General features: G+C 43.7%; 1 protein-coding gene and 1 long non-coding RNA gene across 3 annotated transcripts in view; both read right to left on the reverse strand.

The window, feature by feature from the left end:
• LOC147437382 (pentatricopeptide repeat-containing protein At5g27110-like) overlaps nt 1-27,031 on the reverse strand; it is a 60,790-nt gene that overhangs the window by 9,170 nt on the left and 24,589 nt on the right. The gene's annotated exons all lie outside the window — the stretch shown is intronic.
• Nucleotides 14,970-15,833, reverse strand: LOC147437383 (uncharacterized). Its single transcript, XR_015184718.1, has 2 exons — nt 15,493-15,833; nt 14,970-15,383 (listed from the first exon to the last, which is right to left on the reverse strand). It is a non-coding gene; the product is annotated as an uncharacterized LOC147437383 (long non-coding RNA).

Genomic DNA, 27,031 nt, shown 5'->3' on the forward strand with positions numbered 1-27,031 from the left:
GCTAGACCATCTCTCATTTGGGCCCCTTTACTATCGGCCCGTGTTGAGATAGATCTATAAGCACATATCTATATCTTAACACTTGTTCCCGTTCATTCTCCCACATTAAGTGATCAATTTAATATGAGAAAATCATTTGGGTTGGTTAGATTTTAGATTTTATGACAGCGGCCGCCCACTTGTACTGGGCACCCACCATGGGTTATTTTTCCTTGTTGGGTCGTGGTGATTTTTCCATGCATTTGCTCTACCTCCCCTTGGGCACCTATATATGGGGCCAGGGGGGTAGCCACAGGACACACATCTGGCCTTGCATTGGGTCTCTTGCTCTGGTAGTCAGTGTCACAAGGCGGGCACCACGTGCGAATAGAAAAGAACAGACTGAACAGACCTTTAGCACTTCAATAACAACTGAACTGGGAGAGAGAGAGACGACACGCGACACGGAGTGGCGGAATTCCACCCCAGAGAGTATTGGCCCCTAACTTTAGCGCCCCTTTCGGTATTTCTTTATATTACTGCTGATTCGCAAAGTACAACAGCCGCGGAGCACCTCCTCTGCAATCTGCACGCTGAAGAGTGTCAGAGAGGGCCCCCAAGGCTCATATTTAAAGGCCCAAAGCCTAAGAGCATCAAATATGAAAAGATGACCCAAAAAAATCACTTTCCTAAAATTTCGGGATTTCCCTAAAAATCCGCCGCGAATTCCGGGACGTCCGTACAGGTGCCACATCATCATATTTTGATGTGCAAAGTCTTTTGAGTGTGTTCTGCTTTATTTTTAATGCATTTATGTCACTTGGGGCCCCATCGGACGGGGTCCCCATAAGTTGATAGGACTTCTTCTTCTGTTACTTGTTCTTCTTAGGGTTTGCAGGTTTTAGGGTTAGGGTTTTCAGAATTAGGGTTTGCAGGTTTTAGGGTAGGGTTTCATGAATTAGGGTTTCAACAGTTAGGGTTTCTAGTAGAAATTAGGGTTAGGGTTTTTGCTCTCAGGTAGCCACGTCATCTGTAAGTTGGCTCCATTCTTTAGGCTTTGACACATCAGCAGTTTCTTACATCTCCCCTTCTTGAAAGAGAGTAATCGTCCGCGATTACAGCATATCTGCAAAACAACTCAAGTTAGCTCAAAAATTTCCGAGGGTCATTCCGAGGGACAACCAGTTTGCTCTTTTTATTAAGGAGTTAGCTTCTCCTTTTTGCTCTTTTGATCAAGGAGTTAGCTTCTCCTTTCGTCCAGATCGGAACTCTTGATATTCCGGCGTAGTAAAATTAGCCATCAAACCCAGATCGTACTTATCTTCCACGGGTGTCTTGATGCACTAAAATTACATACCCAGGCAATCTAATCCAATTAGGAATATCAGTGCTTGGCACATCACAATGCAACACAAATGCTCACATATACATGTTACAAGACATAGAAACATAAAGCCGCCGATGAACACTCCCCCCGCAAATAACCATCCAGGTTTGGGCCATGAGCTGTTCAACGACTCACTCATCACTCCTCCCGCAAATAACCTAAAAAGGTCCGGGCTATGAGATATAGAGGCCTTTTACAACCAAACGCCCCCCAGACCGCAGCCTGCGTCATTTGGAGGTGCTGAGAGTAACCACTGCTCAGACTTCTTAATACTGCCCCCGTAAATAACCACAAGGGTCCAGGCCATGAGTAACAACAAAAATACTCCCCCCGTAAATAACCACAAGGGTTCGGGCCATGAGTAACAACAGCAATACTCCCCCCGTAAATAACCACAAGGGTCCGGGCCATGAGTAAAAACAACACTTTTCAATCATTCAATACTCCCCCCGCAAATAACCACAAGGGTCCTGGCCATGAGTATGAACAAGCATTCTCAAATATCTTTTCTCAATTCTCCGCCCGAGAGTAAAATCACCAATCATTGAAACCCAGAGTCAAACAATTCAATCGGCACCAAAACAGGTTCAAAACAGATACCATCCATTTCAAACAAATTCCAAACAGGATCACCAAACAAGATCAAACAGAACTCAAACTTAAAAAGCAATCTCGACATCAGTCGAGCTTGAAAAGTCGATTGACTTTCCATCTTGAAACCTGCACCAAAAATTAGGGTTAGGTTCCTTCCATGAGGTCGTAGCCGAGCACAGCATGGTCCAGCAGCTCTTGGACAGACAGTGTTTCTTTGGCGGCGATGGTAGTCCCAAGAGAGAGCAATCACACCGAACCTCCAAGGTCATCTGTTGTGAAGAGACATCTACTGAGAGATGTCGAGAAATTTCAAGTTATAATCTGCTAGGGTTTCCATGGCAAGCATTTCAAGATAGCCCACTCTGCCAGAAGTTGCACTCCGAAGGAAGATGTCAGAAACCATACAACTTCGGGCAAAAAAAAAATTATTTTTATTTTTCTTGAAAGCTTGCCAAGTACTTTGAGCATGCTACTTGGTAGCTGTAGACATCAACATCTGCATGGCACTGCTTCTGAGAAAACAGTGACTTGAAACAAATCTGGATCCTTCTCTTGCAAGTGATCTTAATTGGCTTATGCCCTGTAAGACATGAGCGGTGAAGACGGGAGCGCACCCGATGCGCGATGATTTAAGGGTGGGAGTGGTTCAAATAAAATATCATCAATAGCTCTGTCTGCTCTTTTGTAGGACCGGTATGCTTTCAGAAAAGCACACGCCTGATGCTCTAATACCACTGTCACAAGGCGGGCACCATGTGCCAATAGAAAAGAATAGACTGAGGAAACCTTTAGCACTTCAATAAAAACTGAACTGAGAGAAAGAGAGAGAGAGAGACGACATGCGACACGGAGTGGCGGAATTCCACCCCAGAGAGTATTGGCCCCAAACTTTGGCGCCCCTTTCGGTATTTCTTTATATTACTGCTGATTCGCAAAGTACAACAGCCGGGGAGCACCTCCTCTGCAATCCGCACGTTGAAGAGTGTCAGAGAGGGCCCCCAAGGCTCATATTTAAAGGCCCAAAGCCTAAAAGCATCAAATATGAAAAGCTGACCCCAAAAAATCACTTTCTTAAAATTTCGGGATTTCCCTAAAAATCCGCCGCGAATTCCGGGACGTCCGTACAGGTGCCACATCATCATATTTTGATGTGCAAAGTCTTTTGAGTGTGTTTTGCTTTATTTTTAATGCCTTTATGTCACTTGGGGACCCATCGGACGGGGTCTCCATAAATTGGTAGGACTTCTTCTTCTGTTACTTGTTCTTCTTAGGGTTTCTAGAATTAGGGTTTGCAGGTTTTAGGGTTAGGGTTTCCAGAATTAGGGTTTCAACAATTAGGGTTTCTGATAGAAATTAGGGTTAGGGTTTTTGCTCTCAGGTAGCCACGTCATCTGTGAGTTGGCTCCATTCTTTAGGCTTTGACACGTCAGCAGTTTGTTACAGTCAGTGGGGTGCTGATCGCCCCCCTTCACCACTAGACAACTAGACACACAGGTTCTGCAGCAAAGTAGACGGAGATTACAGAGGAGGTTTCAGATTATTTTGGCTCGCCACGCACGACACCTAGTCATGTTTTTGACCATGAAGGACATCGAGGAGATCCGACACCGATCGATGTTGGGTTTACTCTGAGCTGGAGGATTATCCTCTTCTTAGTAGCTTAAGGTTCTTGCAGCCCTCATTATTTTGTATTTTTGTATTGACTAGAGAGTCTCTAGTCTTTCCCCCTATCACAAGATGGGCACCATGTCGCGAGGACGTGGTAGCTGCTAACTATGTCACGAGGACGTGGCAACCGCTAACCTTAGTTGTTGGTTTCTTTCCGATGATTTTTGTTTTATTTTTGAGACCCTCTTTTTGAAATAGCAAACGGTCGGACATTGTATGGCCAATGTGAACAGTAGTTTCACCCGCAGACGGGAAGTGGTCGGCACTGGAATTCGTATAGTAAGAGGATGTCTAGGCTCATAGCAAGATCATGTAAGTCCCGTTGTCACACTTAGCAAGTTGGTGGATACTAGGAAGTGAACTCAATAAAGGCATAAAGTCAAGGTGGGACTACCAACAGAAAGTATCCGACAGTTGGACCACATTGCACTTTTGGATGCGGTCCCAATGAGGATAGATGGTCAGATGACCAGTGGGAGCCCAACGGAAGCATCTCCTAAAAATTAGGAAACTGCTATTTTGGGCCATGAAATGTGTTCGTGTCATTACCTCCGGTATGACTAGGGAACATTTTACAGCTTTGCCGCGAAGTCAACTGAGCAACCAGTCGGGAGATTTTTAGGCGGCAAACCCGAAACGGGAAAATGCTTGTAAATGCGCCAAGTGGCACATTTCTGTGTACTTGCCTCATGCATCAAGAAGTGGCGCTGAATTTATAGCTGGGAGGCTCATTTTTGAGTTTCCTGTCACAGGGTAAGAGTTATGGAGTGCTTTCTTTCCCTCTCATGTACAGTGTGGTGCTAGGAGTGATGCCCTGCACGCTACACACTACTCTCACTCTCCCCTACGTGCTGTAGAGGACTCTTCATTTGACTGATGTACAGCTGTGTGGGTTCATGCTTTTGTGCTGAGGCAAGAGCCTCCTTGAGAAGGAACAGGGGTAGCTAGCTGCTACTCCAAAGCAGGCACCGGTGAGGGTCATAACCTCACCGTACAGGTGCAAATTCAGCGTTGTGTATGCGAAGAAAATTGACCGTTTTTCAGCCATACGGACACCAAAACCCTTGGGAATTGTGCCCCACTGGCAGAGGACAGCTAGGAGACTATTCGGGGCTGAAAACAGAGCAAAGACCAATAAATCCAGCGTGCTGAATTTACTGTTTTTGGGCAGGAATCAAAGGGTGTAGGCTAGTGGAAGTGAGTTCTAGCAGGGGAATTGGTTTCGCGCAAGTTTTGGGGCTGTTATGTTGCCGAAATTTGGCCAAATCAAGTAGTATCTAGTGGGATACAGGTAAAGGATTACCAGGACTCTACTTTGTAATTTACCCTCTCAAAGAATACCGAAAGGGACGCCAATTTTGGGGCCTACAAGTTGTCGGCGTCTGCTCGAGGCATTCTAGCTTCCGAGCCGTGTATGTACTTAAGTGTTAATTCCCGTCATAGGTTTCCTTTGCACGTTCTCTGTGTGTGTGTTTAAAGTAAAGAATTTTAGGTGAGAGCCAAAGCCTACCGCCCCACGAGCCAATAGAAAAGAACAGACTGAACAGACTTTTAGTTCTTCAATAACAACTGAACTGAAAGAGAGAGACGACACGCGACACGGAGTGACGGAATTCCACCACAGAGAGTATTCGCCCCAAACCTTGGCTCCCGTTTCAGTATTTCTTTATATTGCATTATCTCAAAGTACAAGCCGGTACTCCACGCTCTGCACCTTCTCTCAAAAGTGTGTCAGAGAATGAGCCCTAGCCTCATATTTAAAGGCCCTTGGCCATTAAAAGCAATTTACATGAAAAGCCTTCAAACTCAAAAGCATCTGGTCCAAAAGTAGATGCCCAAAAGCTGTCAGCGCAAATAATGAAAATCCGTACAATCTACCACGTCAGCAATCAACGTGACACGCCGAATTCCGTACAATCTGCCACGTCAACAAGCCATCGCGAAATCCGGGTTGTCCGTATAGGTCAGCCACATCATCAGCTAGCTGTGTATCTTCTGTGTGTGTGTGTGATGGCCCTGCTTCATCTTCTGCTGCATCTGTGTCTTAACTTAGGTGTAGGCCCCTTAGTCGCGATTTGCACAATGGCTCCGTTCTTCGTTGTGAAGAACACGCTTACTATTCATACTTAAACTTAAATGAAAATTGAACTCTGAACAGAACTTGAGAACAAGAGACTCAGAGACTGAATGTGTTTGATTGATTGAAATGTGTTACCATGGCGTTCTTATATAGAATCTGAAGAAACACGATGAAGAGACATGACCATAGGCCAAAAGACATGACTCTAGGCCAATAGTCATGTCTCTCTGCTGTAGAGTCGTGACCATTTGGCGTAGAGATGCAGCCATTCGCTGAAGAGGCATGGCTATTCGCAGAATAGGTGTAACAAACTGCTGAAGTGTCAAAGCCTAAAGAATGGAGCCAACTTACAGATGATGTAGCTGCTCGAGAGCAGAAATCCTAACCCTAATTTTTACCAGAAACCCTAATTGCTGAAACCCTAATTCTGAAAACCCTAACCCTAACCCTAAAACCTGCAAACCCTAATTCTAGAAACCCTAAGAAGAACAAGTAACAAAAGAAGAAGTCCTACCAACTTATGGGGACCCCGTCCGATGGGGCCCCAAGTGACATAAAGGCATAAAAATATGATGATGTGGCACCTGTACTTACGTTCCGGAATTCGCGGCGGATTTTTAGGGAAATCTCGAAATTTTAGGAAAGTGATTTTTTGAGGTCAGCTTTTCATATTTGATGCTTTTAGGCTTTGGGCCTTTAAATATGAGCCTTGGGGGCCCTCTCTAGCACTTTTTTGCGCGCAGATTGCAGAGCAAGTGCTCCCCGGCTCTTGTACTTTGCGAATCAGCAATAATATAAAGAAATACCGAAAGGGGCGCAAAGGTTTGGGGCCAATACTCTCTGGGGTGGAATTCCACCACTCCGTGTCGCGTGTCGTCTCTCTCTCTCTCTCTCTCAGTTCAGTTGTTATTGAAGTGCTAAAAGTCTGTTCAGTCTGTTCTTTTCTATTGGCACGTGGTGTCCATCTTGTGACAGTGGTGTGTGCTTTTTTGAAAGCATACCGGTCCCACAAAAGAGCAGACAGAGCTTTATTTGAGGTATCTTCGCCCTCCAACCCGGACTTATTAGCCACACTTACCCTTACTTCATCGCGCATCGGGCGCACTCCCGTCTTCACTGCTCATGTCTTACAGGGCATAAACCATTAAGATCACTTGCAACAAAAGGATCTCAGAGTTGTTTCGAGTCACTATTTTTCTCAGAAGCAGTGCCATGCAGGTGTTGATGTCTATAGCTACCAAGCCGTACACTTCCAAGGACTTGGCAAGCTTTCAAGAAAATTTTTGCCCGAAGTTGTATGGTTTCTTACATCTTCCTTCGGAGTGCAACTTCTGGCAGAGTGGGTATCCTGAAATGCTTGCCATGGAAACCCTAGCAGATTATACCTTGAAATTTCTCGACATCTCTCAGTAGATGTCTCTTCTCGAGTTGATAACCTTGGTGGTTTGGTGCGATTGCTATCTTGGGACTACCATCGCTGCCAGACGAACACTGTCTGTCCGAGAGCTCATGGACCATGCTATGGTTCTCTACAACCTTATGGAAGAAACCTAACCCTAATTTTGGTGCAGGTTTCCGGATGGAAAGTCAGTCGACTTTTCGAGCTCGACTAATGTCGAGATTGCTTTTAAGTTTGAGTTCTGTTTGATCTTGTTTGGTGATCCTGTTTGGAATTTGTTTGAAATGGATGGTATCTGTTTTGAACCTGTTTTGGTGCCGATTTGAATTGTTTGACTCTGGTTTGATACTGGTTTCAATGATTGGTGATTTTACTAGCGGGTGGAGAAGTGAGAAATACTATTTTGGTATTGTTTGAACCTCGGAACGACGCAGGCCGATGCCTGGGGAGCGTTTTGTTGTGTTTGAAAACCTAGGAACGACGCAGGTCGATGCCTGGGGAGCGTTTGGGTTGTATGCTTGAACCTCCAAGCGACGCAGACTCCGGTCTGGGGAGCGTTTGGTTGCACGGTCCTCTGAGCTCATGGCCCAGACCTTTTGAGGTTATTTGTGGGGGGAGTGACGAGGTAGTCGTTGAGTAGCTTCATACCGCAGACCGTTTGTCTCAGGGGAGTGCTCAGCGGCACTGTTTGTTGCGTCTTGTAACATGCATATGTAAGCATTTGTGTTGCATTGTGATGTGCCAATTACTGAATATTCCTAATTGGATGAGTTTGCCTGGGTATGTAATTTTAGCGCATCAAGATACCCGTGGAAGATCAGTACGGTCTGGGTGTGATGGCTAATTTTACTACGCCGGAATATCAAGAGTTCCGATCTGGAAGAAAGGAGAAGCTAACTCCTTGATCAAAAGAGCAGAAAGGAGAAGCTAACTCCTTGATCAACACAACCGAAAGGAGAAGCTAACTCTTTAATAAAAAGAGCAAACTGATTGTCCCTCGGAAATTTTTGAGCTAATTTGAGTTGTTTTGCAAATATGCTGTAATCGCGGACGATTACTCTCTTTCAAGAAGGGAAGATGTAACAAACTGCTGACGTGTCAAAGCCTAAAGAATGGAGCCAACTTACAGATGACGGGGCTGTCCGAGAGCAGAAACCCTAACCCTAATTTATGCCAGAAATCCCAACTGCTGAAACCCTAATTCTGGAAACCCTAACCCTAAAACCTGTAAACCCTAATTCTCGAAACCCTAAGAAGAAGTCCTACCAACTTATGGGGACCTTGTCCGATGGGGTCCCAAGTGACATAAAGGCATAAAAAATAAAGCAAGAACACGCTCAAAAGACTTTGCATATCAAAATATGATGATGTGGCACCTGTACGGACCTTCTGGAATTCGCGGCGGATTTTTAGGGAAATCTCGAAATTTTAGGAAAGTGATTTTTTGGGGTCACCTTTTTATATTTGTCTTTTAGGCTTTGGGCCTTTAAATATGAGCCTTGGTGGCCCTCTCTGACACTTTTTAGCGCGCAGATTGTAGAGTAGGTGCTCCCCGACTCTTGTACTTTGCGAATCAGCAATAATATAAAGAAATACCGAAAGGGGCGTCAAGGTTTGGAGCCAATACTCTCTGGGGTGGAATTCCGCCACTCCGTGTCGCGTGTTGTCTCTCTCTGTCTCTCTCTCTCTCTCAGTTCAGTTGTTATTGAAGTGCTAAAAGTTGTTCAGTCTGTTCTTTTCTATTGGCACGTGTGCCCGTCTTGTGACAATAGGTGCGACCCTTGGGCGAAGAGGCACATCCTTTCGAGAACAGGGGTCTCTGATCTGGTACGTCTTCATATATGCAAGAGAACCAAGCAAGGAAGGTAATACAAACATAAAGAATACGTCACAATCGTGACATTCCCTCCCATTTTAAAATAAAACCCTGTGTATTAAATCATTGATATTCGTTTATCAAAGAACTCTTGTAGAAGCTAAGGGTATTGTTGCATCTCTTCATCCGTTTCCCATGTAGAATCTGATTCATCAAGATCCATCCACTTGACTAGGAATTCTGTAGTAATCTTCCGTCTTGTCTCCTTCTGATGAACATCAAGAATAAGTTATGGAACTAGAATCAAATGTTCTTCCTCTATTTCTGGAACATAGGATGAGACATCTCGAATGATTGAATCTCCTGAAGTATAGTTCTTAAGCCAAGAAATATGAAATGTTGGATGAATCTTTCCCCATGCTGGTGGAAGTTCAAGACTGTAACTGACTGTATGATACTTTTTCAAAATCTTGAAAGGACCATAATATTTGGGCCGTAACTTTGGAAAGACAGACTTCACTGTATTATATCGATGCGAAGCAACATATAGTAACACCAAGTCACCTTCTTGAAACTTCGACGATGTTTAATTGCTTGCTTTTGATAAGTTTGTCGAGCATGTGTCAACTTGTCCTTGATCTGAATAAGAATATCTTGCATCTCATTTACCAATTGATCTGCCAAAGCAACGTTATGTCGTATCACGAAATTTGTAGGAATCAATGGAGTATGTCCGAAGACTGCTTGGAAGGGAGTCATGCCAATTGCTGAATGAAAGGAGTTATTGTAAGCAAACTCCACCAATGGCAAATATTCTTCCCAAGAATTCAGTCGAGTCTGTATGTAATGTTGTAACATTTCCTTCAATATTTGATTCACTCGTTTAGTTTGTCCATCAATCTGTGGATGATAAGCTGAACTGAATAAAAGATTCGTTCCCAATGATTTGAATAAGGAGGTCCAAAAATGTCCTGTAAACTTTAGATCTCGATCTGAAATGATTGATTTTGGTAATCCATGGATTCGAAATATATGTTGCATAAATAATGAAGCAATATCTGGTGCTGAAGCAGTAATTCTGCAAGGTATGAAATGTGCCATTTTGGAAAATCGATCCACTATCACCAATATCTGATTATTGCCTTTTGAAGATTTAGGCAACGTTGTAATGAAGTCCATGCTGATGCTTTCCCAACGTTCATTTGGAATTGGTAAAGGCTGTAACAATCCTTGTGGTAATTGTCGTGATGCCTTCATAGTTTGGCAAGAGTGATAAGCTTTGACAAAGTTCACCACGTCTTGCTTCATTTGAGGCCAATAATAAACAACTGTCAACAGTTTGTACGTTTTGTTGATGCCGGGATGAGCAGCATAAGGTACTTCATGATGTTCTTGAATAATCATCTTTCGCAAACACGAATTCTGTGGTACACATTCTGTCCTCATAATACAACAGATCATCTTGTATTGTATAAGCTGCAACCAGGTTCATTTCTGCCTGTGTAGGAGTGTTTGTTCGAAGCACTCGAAAAATTTCAGCAAAATCTCGATCTGTCAAGTATTCATTCTTAAAACAATCAGGAATATCAAATGTATGTCACGTGACACATCCAACCCTATGTACCCGTGGACAAGCTACAGCACGACAAGGGTTCACTCAGTCCAGTCAGTCTAGAGTAGAAGTGATCTGACACTTTTGTGAGTCTATTCGTAGACCGTGCATGCCCAGTCACTTAGTGTAGATGCATATCCGTTGGTTGCACACAACATGATCATCAGTATTCCCATCAGAATCCATTAGAATCAGTTAGGAAAATTTTCCAGTGCATTTAGCCTATTTTTCCTATTTTTGGTATTTTTCACTTATTATTTTTAAGTGACTTTCCAACAAAAGTAGGTAGGGTAATTTTGCTAAGAAAATATATAAGCAAACCCAAGTTAGCACTAAATGGCAGAAGAGGCAGCAAGAGCTCTCCGCTCAACATGAGTCTTCTCAACATGAGTCATCACTTGGCGAGCACTCCCCTTTCAGCCCAGCGTTTTCAGGAGCCATCCCCTCTTCTCACTTGGCGTCTCCACCAGCAGCCCCATCGCCATCAAGACCAGCAATTGGGCAGCGTTTCCAGCCATACCAAAACACAGATTGCAGCAGTAGAAAAACGCAGATTTCAGCAGTAGAAAACGCAGATTTTCAGCATACCAAAAACGCAAGTTCAACAGTTGGGAAAACGCAGCAGATTCAGCCCTAGTTGGATGCAGAAGAACCCCATTTTCAGCCCATAAAAACGCAGCCAAAACAGTCATTTTCAGCCACCGAAACAGCCCCGAAATTCAGCAGTTAAAAGACCACATATTTCAGCCCTAAAGTCGTCGTCGTCATCGGCATAGTCCCAGTTGCATCAGTCCATTGTATACGCATTGTACCACTTTGTGCAATCATAAGTAGACTACCCTCGCCGACGAGAGTGGGGCCTTCGAAGGAGGGTTTTACAACGTCTCTGGTGTCGTATCTCTCTTCTCTCTCTATCTCTCAGTCTCATACACTTGCAGACACAATGTCCATTCACTTTGTTTGTGCTCATAGCACTTTCCATTAAGAACGGAAGGCTCTCCCTTCCATAAGAACTAAAAGGAACCGTCAGCACAGTTCGGAGCACTCATCTTGAGCAAAGCGCAAACAATCATTCCGCTGCACCTTACATTGGTATCAGAGCTTTGGCAGTGTTCTGTATCACTCAAGGAAAGAACCACAAGAACCACAAGATTTTTTTTTGCTTGTTGAGGTCGGAAGAGCAAAGCACTTATTCTAAGGAAGGTCGTTGTTTCCATTGTCACATTAAGGGTCACATAAAAAAAACATGTCCTAAGCTTGAATCGAATGAATCTAAAGAATCCACAGAACCCACTTCCTCTGTCAATGCAATTAATGATAACACGAGTGTGCCCCAAGTTTCTCATGACCCTCCCATTGATGATTCTCTCATTAAATGTTATGGTTGTACGTCGGGGCAGCGTTTTGTCATATTGTTTGACCCAGGTAGTATGCATGATGTGATCAGTTCCTCTCTTGTTGAGAGAGCCCGCCTTGAAGTTAGTCCGAGATCTCCTATCGTCCTGCTGCTCTCTCAAAATTGACGAAGTTTGACAAGCTTACTTGGTCTTCAGAAGCAGAGAAGTCTTTTAATGATCTCAAACAGGCCTTGACAACTGCTCGAGCCATGGCCATGCGGATCCTACAAAACCATTTCTTGTGATGACGGATGCTTAAGATTGTGCTTCTGGTAGCGTATTAATGCAAAACGACAGGGTTATTGCATTCGATAGCAAGAAGTTTACTCTTATACAGATCCGTTATCCAATCTATGACAAAGAGTTTATAGCCATTGTCCATGCATATAGTACATGGAAACATTACCTTTTGGGAGCTCACTCTGTTGTCAAGACGGATCATCAATCATTGCAGTATATTTTTACACAACCAATTATGAATCCTCGATAAGGACGTTGGGTGGAATTTTTGGCAAATTTCCACATGGTCATTGAATATGTACCAGGACTTCAGAATTCGGTAGCAGATGCACTTAGTAGAATGCCTCAAGCTACGAATATGGCAATATCTACAGTTACATTGTAAGGTGCAGCGGAATGATTGTTTGCGCTTTGCTTAAGATGAGTGCTCCGAACTGTGCTCAAGGTTCCTTTTAGTTCTTATGGAAGAGAGAGCCTTCCGTTCTTAATGGAAAGCGCTATGATCACAAACAAAGTGAATGAACACTGTGCGTGCAAGTGTATGAGACTGAGAGATAGAGATAGAAGAGAGATACGACACCAGAGACGTTGTTAAACCCTCCTCCGAAGGCCCCACTCTCGTCGGTGACAGTGGTCTACTTATGATTGCACAAAGTGGTACAATGTATATGCAATGGACTGATGCAACCTGGTACTATGCCGATGACGACGACGGTGATGATGACGACATTAGGAAAATTTTGGAGGTCATTTAGAGGGCCATATGAAAGAGAGAGAAAATAGAGCGCATCCAATGAGCTTCAGGGCTATGTTACGTAGGAAAATACGTGAAAAGACTCAAGAAATAAGAAAACAATTTAAAAACTTTCACGAATCTAGGATTGTGGCATCGTAACTTCTTTGCTTTTACCGAGCTGTTAGGTGCATGTGTGGTCCCACTACTGATATTCTTTTATGGTCATTAACGTACTGGAAGGTGGCCATTAAGCCCACACAAGATATTGTAATTGTAAAATACTTTCCCTCCATTAGGATACTTTCAAAGTGAATCTCCCTCCACTAAAGCTTTTCTCTCAGAGCTATGGCTTCCACGTCTTCCCGCTCAAGAAGCTCTAGGTGTTTATGGTCTCTCACACCAACTAGCAACACCTGCACTTTGCCTAGAAGGCCAAGTAGTAGCATATCATCAATTACAATATCAACTTCAATAAGTGCAGAGAACCAATGGGTTGGACAAAAGATAAGCAAAGGTTTATGGGTCCTAATGCAACCAAGAAGAGCCAAGAGGTCTAGTGCTATCAATGTTTACCGCTCAGCATAAAAGGCCAGAGTGTTGGATTTCAAAGTTGAAATCGGCAAAAGATCTGTAAAGGAAGTTCTTGTTCAGCATGTATTTACCCATCCAGACGTGATAGCAAACGGTGGAAATGTGTCAGATATACATCAACCACGTTGCAATTGTAAGTATTCTTCACATCTCAATGCATTTGATTTGTCATTTCACTTATTGATACTCTCAATTTAACTTTTGTTATATATTTTGCAACGTTTATCCCTCTTCTTATAAGCAATGGCTCCATTCTTCACATCTTAATAACATTAGATTTGTCGTTTTCACTTATTGATACTCTTAGTTTAACTTTTGTTATATATTTTGCAGATGTTTATCTCTCTTCTTATGAGCAATGGGAGCCTATGGAGTGCATAATAGGTCTCTTCCTTGTCGTTCATGCCTACATTGGTTCTCTACAGTATTCAGGGAGAACCAGCAAAAGCCTGGTTGATGAAGGAATATTTTTCTATGACCACTTCTACCAACGGTGCCCAGGGAATAAGAATGGCATGTTGGTGAAAGTGCCTCTACCAACCGACTGGAACATTGTGGACTGGCCAGTTCCTGAAGGAACAATGGTGGAGTCAATGCGAAGTAAGCTCTACAAGGATATACAGAGGTCTCTACGTAGCTCTATTCTCACCAAACTGGTTAGAATTACAATCTTTTGTTCTACTGCACTGTTCATACAGTTGTTGCATAACTACAATATACAAGTTATGAAAACTATGTTTATGTGCAAGTCATTTCAGCAGTCATCCTGTGACAAACTTCTTAATAGAGGATGGTATGTAAAGGAAGAGATTGGCATACGGTGTGAGGTCGTGCTTGACACTCTAGTTGTCAAGTACATGATTGCAAGCCAATCACACTGTTAGTCTCCTTTTGGTATATGCGATCACAAATGCTCAGAGGTAAGTACATTACTATGAACCAGGTTTCTGCAGGTTTGGAAGATAATCCTGCTATGGATGTGGAAGTGTTTGATAAAGAGCATGGCCTAATGTCGGTGGTTACAATAAGGGAGCTATGCAGTCTTCTCCAGTTGCGGCACGACATAATTGAAGAGTCAATGGACAGGGACCTTTCAGATTTTTCCTTTTTCCTAGCTCGCCGTAAGCTGATGCGGCGTAGAAAGAAAGATATTTTGTGCAAAGAGTTAGATGGTCAGGTTGAAATAGTGTCAATTGTGGTCTGTGAATATAAGTGTTCTTGAAATACATTTCTTTAGCCATTGCCACATCTCTCTCTCTCTCTCTCTCTCTCTCTCTCTCTCTCTCTCACAATGTAAGGCAACACAAAGGCATGATAGAAGAGTCATCTTAATTCAATAGAAAGGACAAACTTGTCCGTCAACAATGGACTCAGATACAATTTCTGTAGGTATAGAAACAAAATGTCTTCAAGGTAAAAATCAAAGGTATGTCCTTCAAAAGAGGATGGTGAGATAGTTGTTCCTGGTGGATTTAGGTCTCCTTTTTCAGGACTATCATCAATCAGTAGTGTATTATTTGCATCAAAGGATACATCGATTTGGCTGAACGGTTTGTACAAAAGATGTAAGTTGGGTTTTTTAGGGTGGTAGTGGCCCTCGATGGTAACGCATTTTCTCTGATCATACAAAAAGACAAAATCTCCCGTATGAACACCGGATACGCAAACTATTCTAACTAGTGGCAACAAGTTTTGCGGTTGTACTGAAGACTATACGACAACTCTGAAGCGCGGAAGAAGAAACTGTATAAATTCTTTTGTTCTTGGATGAACCACAACTCGACAAGTACTCATCCGAAATGTTTGCAAATCCTCGTAGGTGTCTCTAATACCCAGAGGCAGGCGCATCAGCAGCAATCAATTGATGTTCAAGATAATCAACCTCTGCAAAAGTTGACAAGTACATATAAGTAGTTAGAAGCTGAACATATTTTGCCATACTTGAATAGACATTACCGGAACAACCGTATCTACAAGTAGCAAGGGTCCATACTGGGTCTCTATAGTGTTTTTGTCGTTGTTGCTATCCTCTGCTTTTGTTTCGTCGTCTTAGTCATCGTTCTCATCTTCATCAAGGGTCTCCCCCATGGCTCTTTGTGCCTCATCAGTTCGCTTGTCTTCCATGGTTTCCTCCAAGGTCTTTTCCTCACCCTCCGTCGGCCGGCTTGCCTCATCCATATCCTTTTGGGGCTCCTCCATTGGTTGGATTGCCTCATCCATAGGCCTGCTTTCCTCATCCATGCTTGCTTGCTTTTGGGGCTCCTCCGGAGACTGGCTTACCTCATCTAGGGTTTCCTCCATGGGTTTTTTTGGCTCCTCCACTGGCCTACTTGCCTCTTTCATTGTTTCCTCCATAAGCCCCTCTGCTTGTACACTAGCACCTTGCATATCCTCGTTTGGCCTTCCTGCATCTCCAGCCCTTTCATCTTTGGCTGGTACGACCCCCTCGGTCCATTGTGGTTCCACTGTGTCTGATGCAGGGGCTTGTGGTGGTGGCTCGTCACGTATTGTCATATCGATTGTGCGGTCGTCCAAGCAGCTATCTTCAGCTTCTACTACTCTGGGGTTCGACATAGTGAGCAGGTGTTGTATTAGAGCTGCTCGATATCTTTGCAAATAATCATATGTGTAGTTCTCCACAGCACTCTGCAAAATTCAAAGACCACATAGTGAGAAGTTTTGTATAAAGAAAACCAAAACTGACTGAATGCATTGCCAAATGGTTACCTTAGTCATGAAAGGTTGTAATGCAAAGTAGCTTTGCAGGACATATTCTGCATGGAGAAGACATCTCCAGCCGCAAGAAGTTGCATCGGTTTGATTTGGTACAGGCACATCTTTGATTTGAGCCTTTTGTATAGTTGGTACCTTCCACATAGCTTGCCATAAGCAAGCAATAATCTCTTTACACAATAATTATTGCTTGCTTATGGCAAGCTATGTGGCAGGTACCAACTATACAAAAGGCCCAAATCAAAGATGTGCCTGTACCAAATCAAAACGATGCAACTTCTTGCGGCTGGAGATGTCTTCTCCATGCAGAATATGTCCTGCAAAGCTACTTTGCATTACAACCTTTCATGACTAAGGTAACCATTTGGCAATGCATTCAGTCAGTTTTGGTTTTCTTTATACAAAACTTCTCACTATGTGGTCTTTGAATTTTGCAGAGTGCTGTGGAGAACTACACATATGATTATTTGCAAAGATATCGAGCAGCTCTAATACAACACCTGCTCACTATGTCGAACCCCAGAGTAGTAGAAGCTGAAGATAGCTGCTTGGACGACCGCACAATCGATATGACAATACGTGACGAGCCACCACCACAAGCCCCTGCATCAGACACAGTGGAACCACAATGGACCGAGGGGGTCGTACCAGCCAAAGATGAAAGGGCTGGAGATGCAGAAAGGCCAAACGAGGATATGCAAGGTGCTAGTGTACAAGCAGAGGGGCTTATGGAGGAAACAATGAAAGAGGCAAGTAGGCCAGTGGAGGAGCCAAAAAAACCCATGGAGGAAACCCTAGATGAGGTAAGCCAATTTCAGGAGGATCTCCAAAAGCAAGCAAGCATGGATGAGGAAAGCAGGCCTATGGATGAGGCATTCCAACCAATGGAGGAGCCCCAAAAGGATATGGATGAGGCAAGCCGGCCGACGGAGGGTGAGGAAAAGACCTTGGAGGAAACCATGGAAGACAAGCGAACTGATGAGGCACAAAGAGCCATGGGGGAGACCCTTGATGAAGATGAGAACGATGACTAAGACGACGAAGCAAAAGCAGAGGATAGCAACAACGACAAAAACACTATAGAGACCCAGTATGGACCCTTGCTACTTGTAGATACGGTTGTTCCGGTAATGTCTATTCAAGTATGACAAAATATGTTCAGCTTCTAACTACTTATATGTACTTGTCAACTTTTGCAGAGGTTGATTATCTTGAACATCAATTGATTGCTGCTGATGCGCCTGCCTCTGGGTATTAGAGACACCTACGAGGATTTGCAAACATTTCGGATGAGTACTTGTCGAGTTGTGGTTCATCCAAGAACAAAAGAATTTATTCAGTTTCTTCTTCCGCGCTTCAGAGTTGCCGTATAGTCTTCAGTACAACCGCAAAACTTGTTGCCACTAGTTAGAATAGTTTGCGTATCCGGTGTTCATACGGGAGATTTTGTCTTTTTGTATGATCAGAGAAGATGCGTTACCATCGAGGGCCACTACCACCCTAAAAAACCCAACTTACATCTTTTGTACAAACCGTTCAGCCAAATCGATGTATCCTTTGATGCAAATAATACACTACTGATTGATGATAGTCCTGAAAAGGGAGACCTAAATCCACCAGGAACAACTATCTCACCATCCTCTTTTGAAGGACATACCTTTGATTTTTACCTTGAAGACATTTTGTTTCTATACCTACAGAAATTGTATCTGAGTCCATTGTTGACGGACAAGTTTGTCCTTTCTATTGAATTAAGATGACTCTTCTATCATGCCTTTGTGTTGCCTTACATTGTGAGAGAGAGAGAGAGAGAGAGAGAGAGAGAGAGAGAGAGATGTGGCAATGGCTAAAGAAATGTATTTCAAGAACACTTATATTCACAGACCACAATTGACAAATGAGCTAAAAAAACTTCATGTATTGAAAGTAACTCGTATACGCTTGGCTTCACAAGAATCTTTCTTACATTGACACTATTTCAACCTGACCATCTAACTCTTTGCACAAAATATCTTTCTTTCTACGCCGCATCAGCTTACGGCGAGCTAGGAAAAAGGAAAAATCTGAAAGGTCCCTGTCCATTGACTCTTCAATTATGTCGTGCCGCAACTGGAGAAGACTGCATAGCTCCCTTATTGTAACCACCGACATTAGGCCATGCTCTTTATCAAACACTTCCACATCCATAGCAGGATTATCTTCCAAACCTGCAGAAACCTGGTTCATAGTAATGTACTTACCTCTGAGCATTTGTGATCGCATATACCAAAAGGAGACTAACAGTGTGATTGGCTTGCAATCATGTACTTGACAACTAGAGTGTCAAGCACGACCTCACACCGTATGCCAATCTCTTCCTTTACATACCATCCTCTATTAAGAAGTTTGTCACAGGATGACTGCTGAAATGACTTGCACATAAACATAGTTTTCATAACTTGTATATTGTAGTTATGCAACAACTGTATGAACAGTGCAGTAGGACAAAAGATTGTAATTCTAACCAGTTTGGTGAGAATAGAGCTACGTAGAGATCTCTGTATATCTTTGTAGAGCTTACTTCGCATTGCCTCCACCATTGTTCCTTCAGGAACTGGCCAGTCCACAATGTTCCAGTCGGTTGGTAGAGGCACTTTCACCAACATGCCATTCTTATTCCCTGGGCACCGTTGGTAGAAGTGGTCATAGAAAAACATTCCTTCATCAGCCAGGCTTTTGCTGGTTCTCCCTGAATACTGTAGAGAACCAATGTAGGCATGAACGACAAGGAAGAGACCTATTATGCACTCCATAGGCTCCCATTGCTCATAAGAAGAGGGATAAACATCTGCAAAATATATAACAAGAGTTAAACTAAGAGTATCAATAAGTGAAAACGACAAATCTACTGTAATTAAGATGTGAAGAATGGAGCCATTGCTTATAAGAAGAGGGATAAACGTTGCAAAATATATAACAAAAGTTAAATTGAGAGTATCAATAAGTGAAATGACAAATCAAATGCATTGAGATGTGAAGAATACTTACAATTGCAACGTGGTTGATGTATATCTGACACATTTCCACCGTTTGCTATCACGTCTGGATGGGTAAATACATGCTGAACAAGAACTTCCTTTACAGATCTTTTGCCGATTTCAACTTTGAAATCCAACACTCTGGCCTTTTATGCTGAGCGGTAAACATTGATAGCACTAGACCTCTTGGCTCTTCTTGGTTGCATTAGGACCCATAAACCTTTGCTTATCTTTTGTCCAACCCATTGGTTCTCTGCACTTATTGAAGTTGATATTGTAATTGATGATATGCTACTACTTGGCCTTCTAGGCAAAGTGCAGGTGTTGCTAGTTGGTGTGAGAGACCATAAACACCTAGAGCTTCTTGAGCGGGAAGACGTGGAAGCCATAGCTCTGAGAGAAAAGCTTTAGTGGAGAGAGATTCACTTTGAAAGTATCCTAATGGAGGGAAAGTATTTTACAATTACAATATCTTGTGTGGGCTTAATGGCCACCCTCCAGTACGTTAATGACCATAAAAGAATATCAGTAGTGGGACCACACATGCACCTAACAGCTCGGTAAAAGCAAAGAAGTTACGATGCCACAATCCTAGATTCGTGAAATTTTTTATATTGTTTTCTTATTTCTTGAGTCTTTTCACGTATTTTCCTACGTAACATAGCCCTGAAGCTCATTGGATGCGCTCTATTTTCTCTCTCTTTCATATGGCCCTCTAAATGACCTCCAAAATTTTCCTAATGTCGTCATCATCACCGTCGTCGTCATCGGCATAGTACCAGGTTGCATCAGTCCATTGCATATGCATTGTACCACTTTGTGCAATCATAAGTAGACCACTGTCGCCGACGAGAGTGGGGCCTTCGGAGGAGGGTTTAACAACGTCTCTGGTGTCGTATCTCTCTTCTATCTCTATCTCTCAGTCTCATACACTTGCACGCACAGTGTTCATTCACTTTGTTTGTGATCATAGCACTTTCCATTAAGAACGGAAGGCTCTCCCTTCCATAAGAACTAAAAGGAACCTTGAGCAGAGTTCGGAGCACTCATCTTAAGCAAAGCGCAAACAATCATTCCGCTGCACCTTACAATGTAACTGTAGATATTGCCATATTCGTAGCTTGAGGCATTCTACTAAGTGCATCTGCTACCGAATTCTGAAGTCCTGGTACATATTCAATGACCATGTGGAAATTTGCCAAAAATTCCACCCAACGTCCTTATCGAGGATTCATAATTGGTTGTGTAAAAATATACTGCAATGATTGATGATCCGTATTGACAACAGAGTGAGCTCCCAAAAGGTAATGTTTCCATGTACTATATGCATGGACAATGGCTATAAACTCTTTGTCATAGATTGGATAATGGATCTGTATAAGAGTAAACTTCTTGCTATCGAATGCAATAACCCTGTCGTTTTGCATTAATACGCTACCAGAAGCACAATCTGAAGCATCCGTCATCACAAGAAATGGTTTTGTAGGATCCGCATGGCCATGGCTCGAGCAATTGTCAAGGCCTGTTTGAGATCATTAAAAGACTTCTCTGCTTCTGAAGACCAGGTAAGCTTGTCAAACTTCGTCAATTTTGAGAGAGCAGTAGGAATATCCGAATGTTTGTAAACCTTGGTAAAATAGAAATTTGCTAATCCCACGAATGAGCGAATATCAGATATTGTTGTTGGAAGAGGCCACTCCATAATGACTTTGACTTTCTGAGGGTCAATTGCTACTCTATCAGCTGATATAACATGACCGAGATACTCGATCCGATCCTTGAAAAATTCGCTCTTTCTCTTGTTGACATAAAGCACATTAGTCCGCAATACTAAAAACACCAAACAAAGATGTTCTTTGTGTTCTGCAATATCCTTGATAAAAACCAGAATGTCATCCAAGTAGATGATGACAAATTTATCCAGATATGGACCAAAAATTTGATTCATTAAGGTCTTAAACGATGCAAGAGCATTGGTTAATCCGAAAGGTATTACCAAAAATTCATGATGTCCATATTTTGTTCTGAATGCCGTTTTATACTCATCACCTGCTTTGATTCTGATTTGATGATAACCAGGCTTCAAGTCGATCTTCAAAAATACTTTAGCACCCAAAAGTTGGTCAAACAATTCATCAATCCGTGAAAGAGGAAATTTGTTTTTGATCGTTAATTTGTTTAATGCGCTGAAACAAGAGGATCCCTGTAATTTGTCAAGAATGTCATCAATCCTCGAAATCAAAAATCTGCTCTTCATGGTGGTTTTATTGAGAGCTGTATAATCAATGCACATTCTCCACGATCCGTCTTTCTTTAAAACCAACAACACCGGAGAGCAGTACGGTGAAGTACTTTGCTGGATAAGACCCTTTTCCAAGAGGTCTTTCACTTGGTTCATAATCTCTTCATTTTGGGCTTGGCTCAAACGGTAAGTGGCCGGTTTGGTGGTATGCTTCCAGAATGGTATGATCCTCAGGAGGAGCTGGTGGCAACTCGTGTTAGAGTTACACCACTCTGCTGCTTCACAGGTCTAGGGAATACTTGTACGGCTAGTATGTCTCCGGGCTGGCCACCCATAGCCTAGGTTGCTCCTGGTCCATCCGCTCGAGTTTAAGGCCGGGCACCCACATATATTTCCATATATCATTTTTCTATTGGATCATTGTCACAAACTGCTGACGTATCAAAGCCCTGAAGAAGGGAGCCAACTTGCAGATGTCGGCCGAGGGGCCTAAACCCTAAGCAGAACAAGTAACAGAAAAAGAAGTCCTACCAACTTATGGGGACCCCATCCGATGGGGCCCCAAGTGACATAAAGGATTAAAATAAAGCAGGACCCACACATAGCGTAGGTAGCAGCTGCCATGTCGGCAGTTGTACGGAAATTCCAAAAATTGCCCTGACATGATGACGTGGCAGGCTGTACAGATTTCCCCGTTTCGCGCTGATTGCTGTACGGAATTCCGTGATTTATGTTGGCAGCTTTTTGGCATTGCTTTTGGACCAGAAGCTTTTGACTTTGAAGGATTTTCATGTAAACTGCTTTTCATAGGCCAAGGACCTTTAAATATGTGGAAGGGCTCATTCTCTGGCATGCTTCCTGTAGAAGGTGCAGAGCGTGGAGTTCCGGATTGTACTGTGTTGATGCAATATAAAGAAATACCGAAAGGGGCGCCAAGGTGGGGCCAATACTCTCTGGGGTGGAATTCCGCCACTCCGTGTCGCGTGTCGTCTCTCTATTTCAGCTCAATTGTTATTTAAGTGCTAAAAGTCTGTTCAGTCTGTTCTTTTCTATTGGGAATTGTGGGGATTTTCATCAGGCTTTGCCCTACCTCCTCTTGGGCACCTATTTATGGGGGTACCCACTTCCACATCTCATCTCACAGAGATCATCTGATGTATTGACAGGGTCTGCTGCTCATGGTAGTCATGGGGGGCTGATCGCCCCCTCATCACCATATCTTGCGTTTGTGGTCTACTCTCTCTCTCTCTCTCTCTCTCTCTCTCTCTCTCTCTCTCTCTCTCTCTCTCTCTCTCTCTCTCTCTCTCTCACGCTTCCGCACACGCGCACTCTCACATGGTATCAGCAGCTTCAAGCTTTTCCGTGTTCCAAGACGCTTTTCAGCATGAGGTTCTTCTTCCCAAGCGATCACAACAGCCAGCGTTTCTGCAAAACAGCCAACGATCTCTGGAAGAGGGGTGGCGCCATCATATGGACAGCGTTTCTCGCAATAGAATGCCCTGCTACTTGCGTTTTTGCAAGATCTCATCACCATGGCTTGCGTTTTTACTGCTGGCTCGAGTCCCCGCCGACCCGACTTCGGCCCGTGGCCCGTGGTTGTCACCACGTTTTCGGCCCGTCTGCCTCGTTTTTCCACGTTTTCTCCGCGTTCTCGGCCTGTGTTGCCCCGTTTTGCCCCGTTTCACCACGTCCCTTGCGTGATTGCCCCGTTCCTTGCGTTTTCTCCACGTTCCCCACAGTTTTTCATCGTTTTGTCTCGTTTGACCCGCGTTTCGCTCCGTTTTCACCGCGTTCTCCGCATTCTTGGCCCGTTTTGCCCCGTTTCTCCACGTTCCCCATCGTTTTTCAACGTTTTACCTCGTTTTGCCCAGTCTTACACCGTTTGGGACCGGTTTTCACCATTTTTGAGCCGTTTTTCGCGGTTTTCATCGTTTTGGACCCCGTTTTGCGCTGTTTCACAGTTTTCCAACGTTTTCAAGCCGTTTTCGCGCAGTTTTCCAATTTTTCGATATTTTTGAATTTCCCTCGGCTCCGGCCACAAGAGCACCCCAATGGTGGGAAATCAAGAAGATGAAGAAGGATACAGAACTGAACCGGAACCGCATAGAGCCCCCAAGAAGAAGAAAGAGAAGAAGTCGCGACAAGACCACCAAGACTCAATGGAAGAAAGACTGGAGGCACGCATCATGGCCTCCGTAGAACACCAAATCAACGTGATGTCCGCTAATCTGAGCCATCTACTGCAAACACAGCTAGGCCAGCGAAACGAAGACCGCTCGGGGCCTAGTAATGTCAACGCGCGGCGAAACACACAAAGACGACCGCGGCCCGGAAGACTAGAGACAGTCGACGAAGATGAAGACTATCGGGATGACCGAAGTGAAGGACGCTACTACAACCCTGAGAGAATTCTAGAAGATGAAAACAGACTGGGAAAATTCAAACCCATTCCCCCAGAGAAATACAAAGGCCATCGCACCTCACTCGAACTCAACAAGTCGTTCAGAGAGGTAGAAGACTATATGCAGTGGAACAACATAGGCAGACGCAGATGGGTGCAAGTGGCCAAAACCTTCCTGGCCGACGACGCCTATGTATGGTTCCTCACTGAACAGCCATCAAAGCACTGGGAGGACTGGGAAGACTTACAAAGAGACATGCTCAGCTATTTTGTCCCAGAGAATGAAGGCAACAAAGTCAGGGATTCGTAGCGCGATCTACGCCAGGACGGCCACATATCAGATTACGTTGTCAAGTACCGGCGATTGATGCTTCAACTTCCACTGATGCACACAGCAGACAGGCTACATGGCTTCCTGTACGGCCTTAAGCCTTGGGCCCGTCGCGAGGTAGAGAAGCAAAACCCCAACACCTCGGAAGTGGCCGCCAATATGGCCGAAAAACTACGCGATACAAACTCAACCCCACGTTTTCCCCCGAATAACCCTCGCCCCAACAATTTTGCCCCCAACAACTGGACTAACCCAACCGCCGGGCGAGGCCGCGGATTTGTACCCAATAACAAAAGCAACGAACCCCGCTCACAACCGCGCAGCTCTTTTGCGAGCAATTCCTACAGCACCACGTCCAGCAGTTCTGTCCCCAATACTTATAAGGATAACAATAACAACCCGCACCCCGATCGCATCTGGTGCAGTGACTGCAGGATTGCTCATGGCCCCTACTACGCGTGTGTACGCAAGCGCAATCAAGCAGCCTCCTCATCTAGCAGGGTCAACACCCTCCAAATCGAAGAACCACCCCCCCCCCCCCCCCCCGAATAAGAGTCGAAGAACTGGCTAGCCCTGTTGCTAACCAGCAACCCCGGATTGGAGCAGTATCCCTCCACCCGCAATGCATGGCAGCAGCGATAACGGACATTCAGAACTTATATATCCACGCAACAATTGGATCCCAGCAGCAATGGATCATGGTAGACTCAGGCACCACACACAATTGTTTTCCTATTTCTTGAGTCTTTCCACGTATTTTCCTACGTAACGTAGCCCTGAAGCTCATTGGATGCGCTCTATTTTCTCTCTCTTTCATATGGCCCTCTAAATGACCTCCAAAATTTTCCTAATGTCGTCATCATCACCGACGTCGTCATCGGCATAGTACCAGGTTGCATCAGTCCATTGCATATGCATTGTACCACTTTGTGCAATCATAAGTAGACCACTGTCGCCGACAAGAGTGGGGCCATCGGAGGAGGGTTTAACAACGTCTCTGGTGTCGTATCTCTCTTCTCTCTCTGTCTCTCAGTCTCATACACTTGCATGCACAGTGTCCATTCACTTTGTTTGTGATCATAGCACTTTCCATTAAGAACGGAAGGCTCTCCCTTCCATAAGAACTAAAAGGAACCTTGAGCACAATTCGGAGCACTCATCTTGACCGAAGCGCAAACAATCATTCTGCTGCACCTTACAGTGTAACTGTAGATATTGCCATATTCGTAGCTTGAGGCATTCTACTAAGTGCATCTGCTACCGAATTCTGAAGTCCGGACACATATTCAATGACCATGTGGAAATGTGCCAAAAATTCAACCCAACGTCCTTATCGAGGATTCATAATTGGTTGCGTAAAAATATACTGCAATGATTGATGATCCGTCTTGACAACAGAGTCAGCTTCCAAAAGGTAATGTTTCCATGTACTATATGCATGGACAATGGCTATAAACTCTTTGTCATAGATTGGATAATGGATCTGTATAGGAGTAAATTTCTTGCTATCAAATGCAATAACCGTGTCATTCTGCATTAATACGCTACCAGAAGCACAATCTGAAGCATCCGTCATCACAAGAAATGGTTTTGTAGGATCCGCATGGCCATGACTCGAGCAGTTGTCAAGGCTTGTTTGAGATCATTAAAAGACTTCTCTGCTTTTGAAGACCAAGTAAGCTTGTCAAACTTCGTCAATTTTAAGAGAGCAGCAGCAATATCCCAAAATTTGTAAATCTTGGTAAAATAGAAATTTGTTAATCCCAAGAATGAGCGAATATCAAATATTGTTGTTGGAAGAGGCCGCTTCACAATGACTTTGACTTTCTGAGGGTCGCTGCTACTCTATCAGCTGATATAACATGACCGAGATACTTGATCCGATCCTTGAAAAATTCGCTCTTTCTCTTGTTGACATAAAGCACATTAGTCCGCAATACTAAAAACACCAAACAAAGATGTTCTTTGTGTTCTGCAATATCCTTGCTAAAAACCAGAATGTCATCCAAGCAGATGATGACAAATTTATCTAAATATGGTCCAAAAATTTCATTCATTAAGGTCATAAACGATGCAAGAGCATTGGTTAATCCGAACGGTATTACCAAAAATTCATAATGTCCATATTTTGTTCTGAATGCCGTTTTATACTCATCACTTGCTTTGATTCTGATTTGATGATAACCAGGCTTCAAGTCGATCTTCAAAAATACTTTAGCACCCAAAAGTTGGTCAAACAGTTCATCAATCCGTGAAAGAGGAAATTTGTTTTTGATCGTTAATTTGTTTAATGCGCTGAAACAAGAGGATCCCTGTAATTTGTCAAGAATGTCATCGATCAACGGAATCAAAAATCTGCTCTTGATGGTGATTTTATTGAGAGCTCTATAATCAATGCACATTCTCCACGATCCGCCTTTCTTTAAAACCAACAACACCGGAGAGCAGTAAGGTGAAGTACTTGGCTGGATAAGACCCTTTTCCAAGAGGTCTTTCACTTGGTTCATAATCTCTTCATTTTGGGCTCGGCTCAAACGGTAAGCGGCCGGTTCGGTGGTATGCTTCCAGAATGATATGATCCTCAAGACGAGCTGGTGGCAACGCTTGTTAGACTTACACCACTCTGCTGCTTCACAGGTCTAGGGCATACTTGTACGGCTAGTATGTCTCCGGGCTGGCCACCCATAGCCTAGGTTGCTCCAGGTCCATCCGCTCGAGTTTAAGGCCGGGCGCCCACATATATTTCCATATATCATTTTTCTATTGGATCATTGTCACAAATTGCTGACGTGTCAAAGCCTTGAAGAA

The sequence above is a fragment of the Adiantum capillus-veneris genome, chromosome 17 (assembly GCF_014529385.1).
Source record: "Adiantum capillus-veneris isolate H3 chromosome 17, ASM1452938v2, whole genome shotgun sequence".
NCBI lineage: Eukaryota > Viridiplantae > Streptophyta > Polypodiopsida > Polypodiales > Pteridaceae > Adiantum > Adiantum capillus-veneris.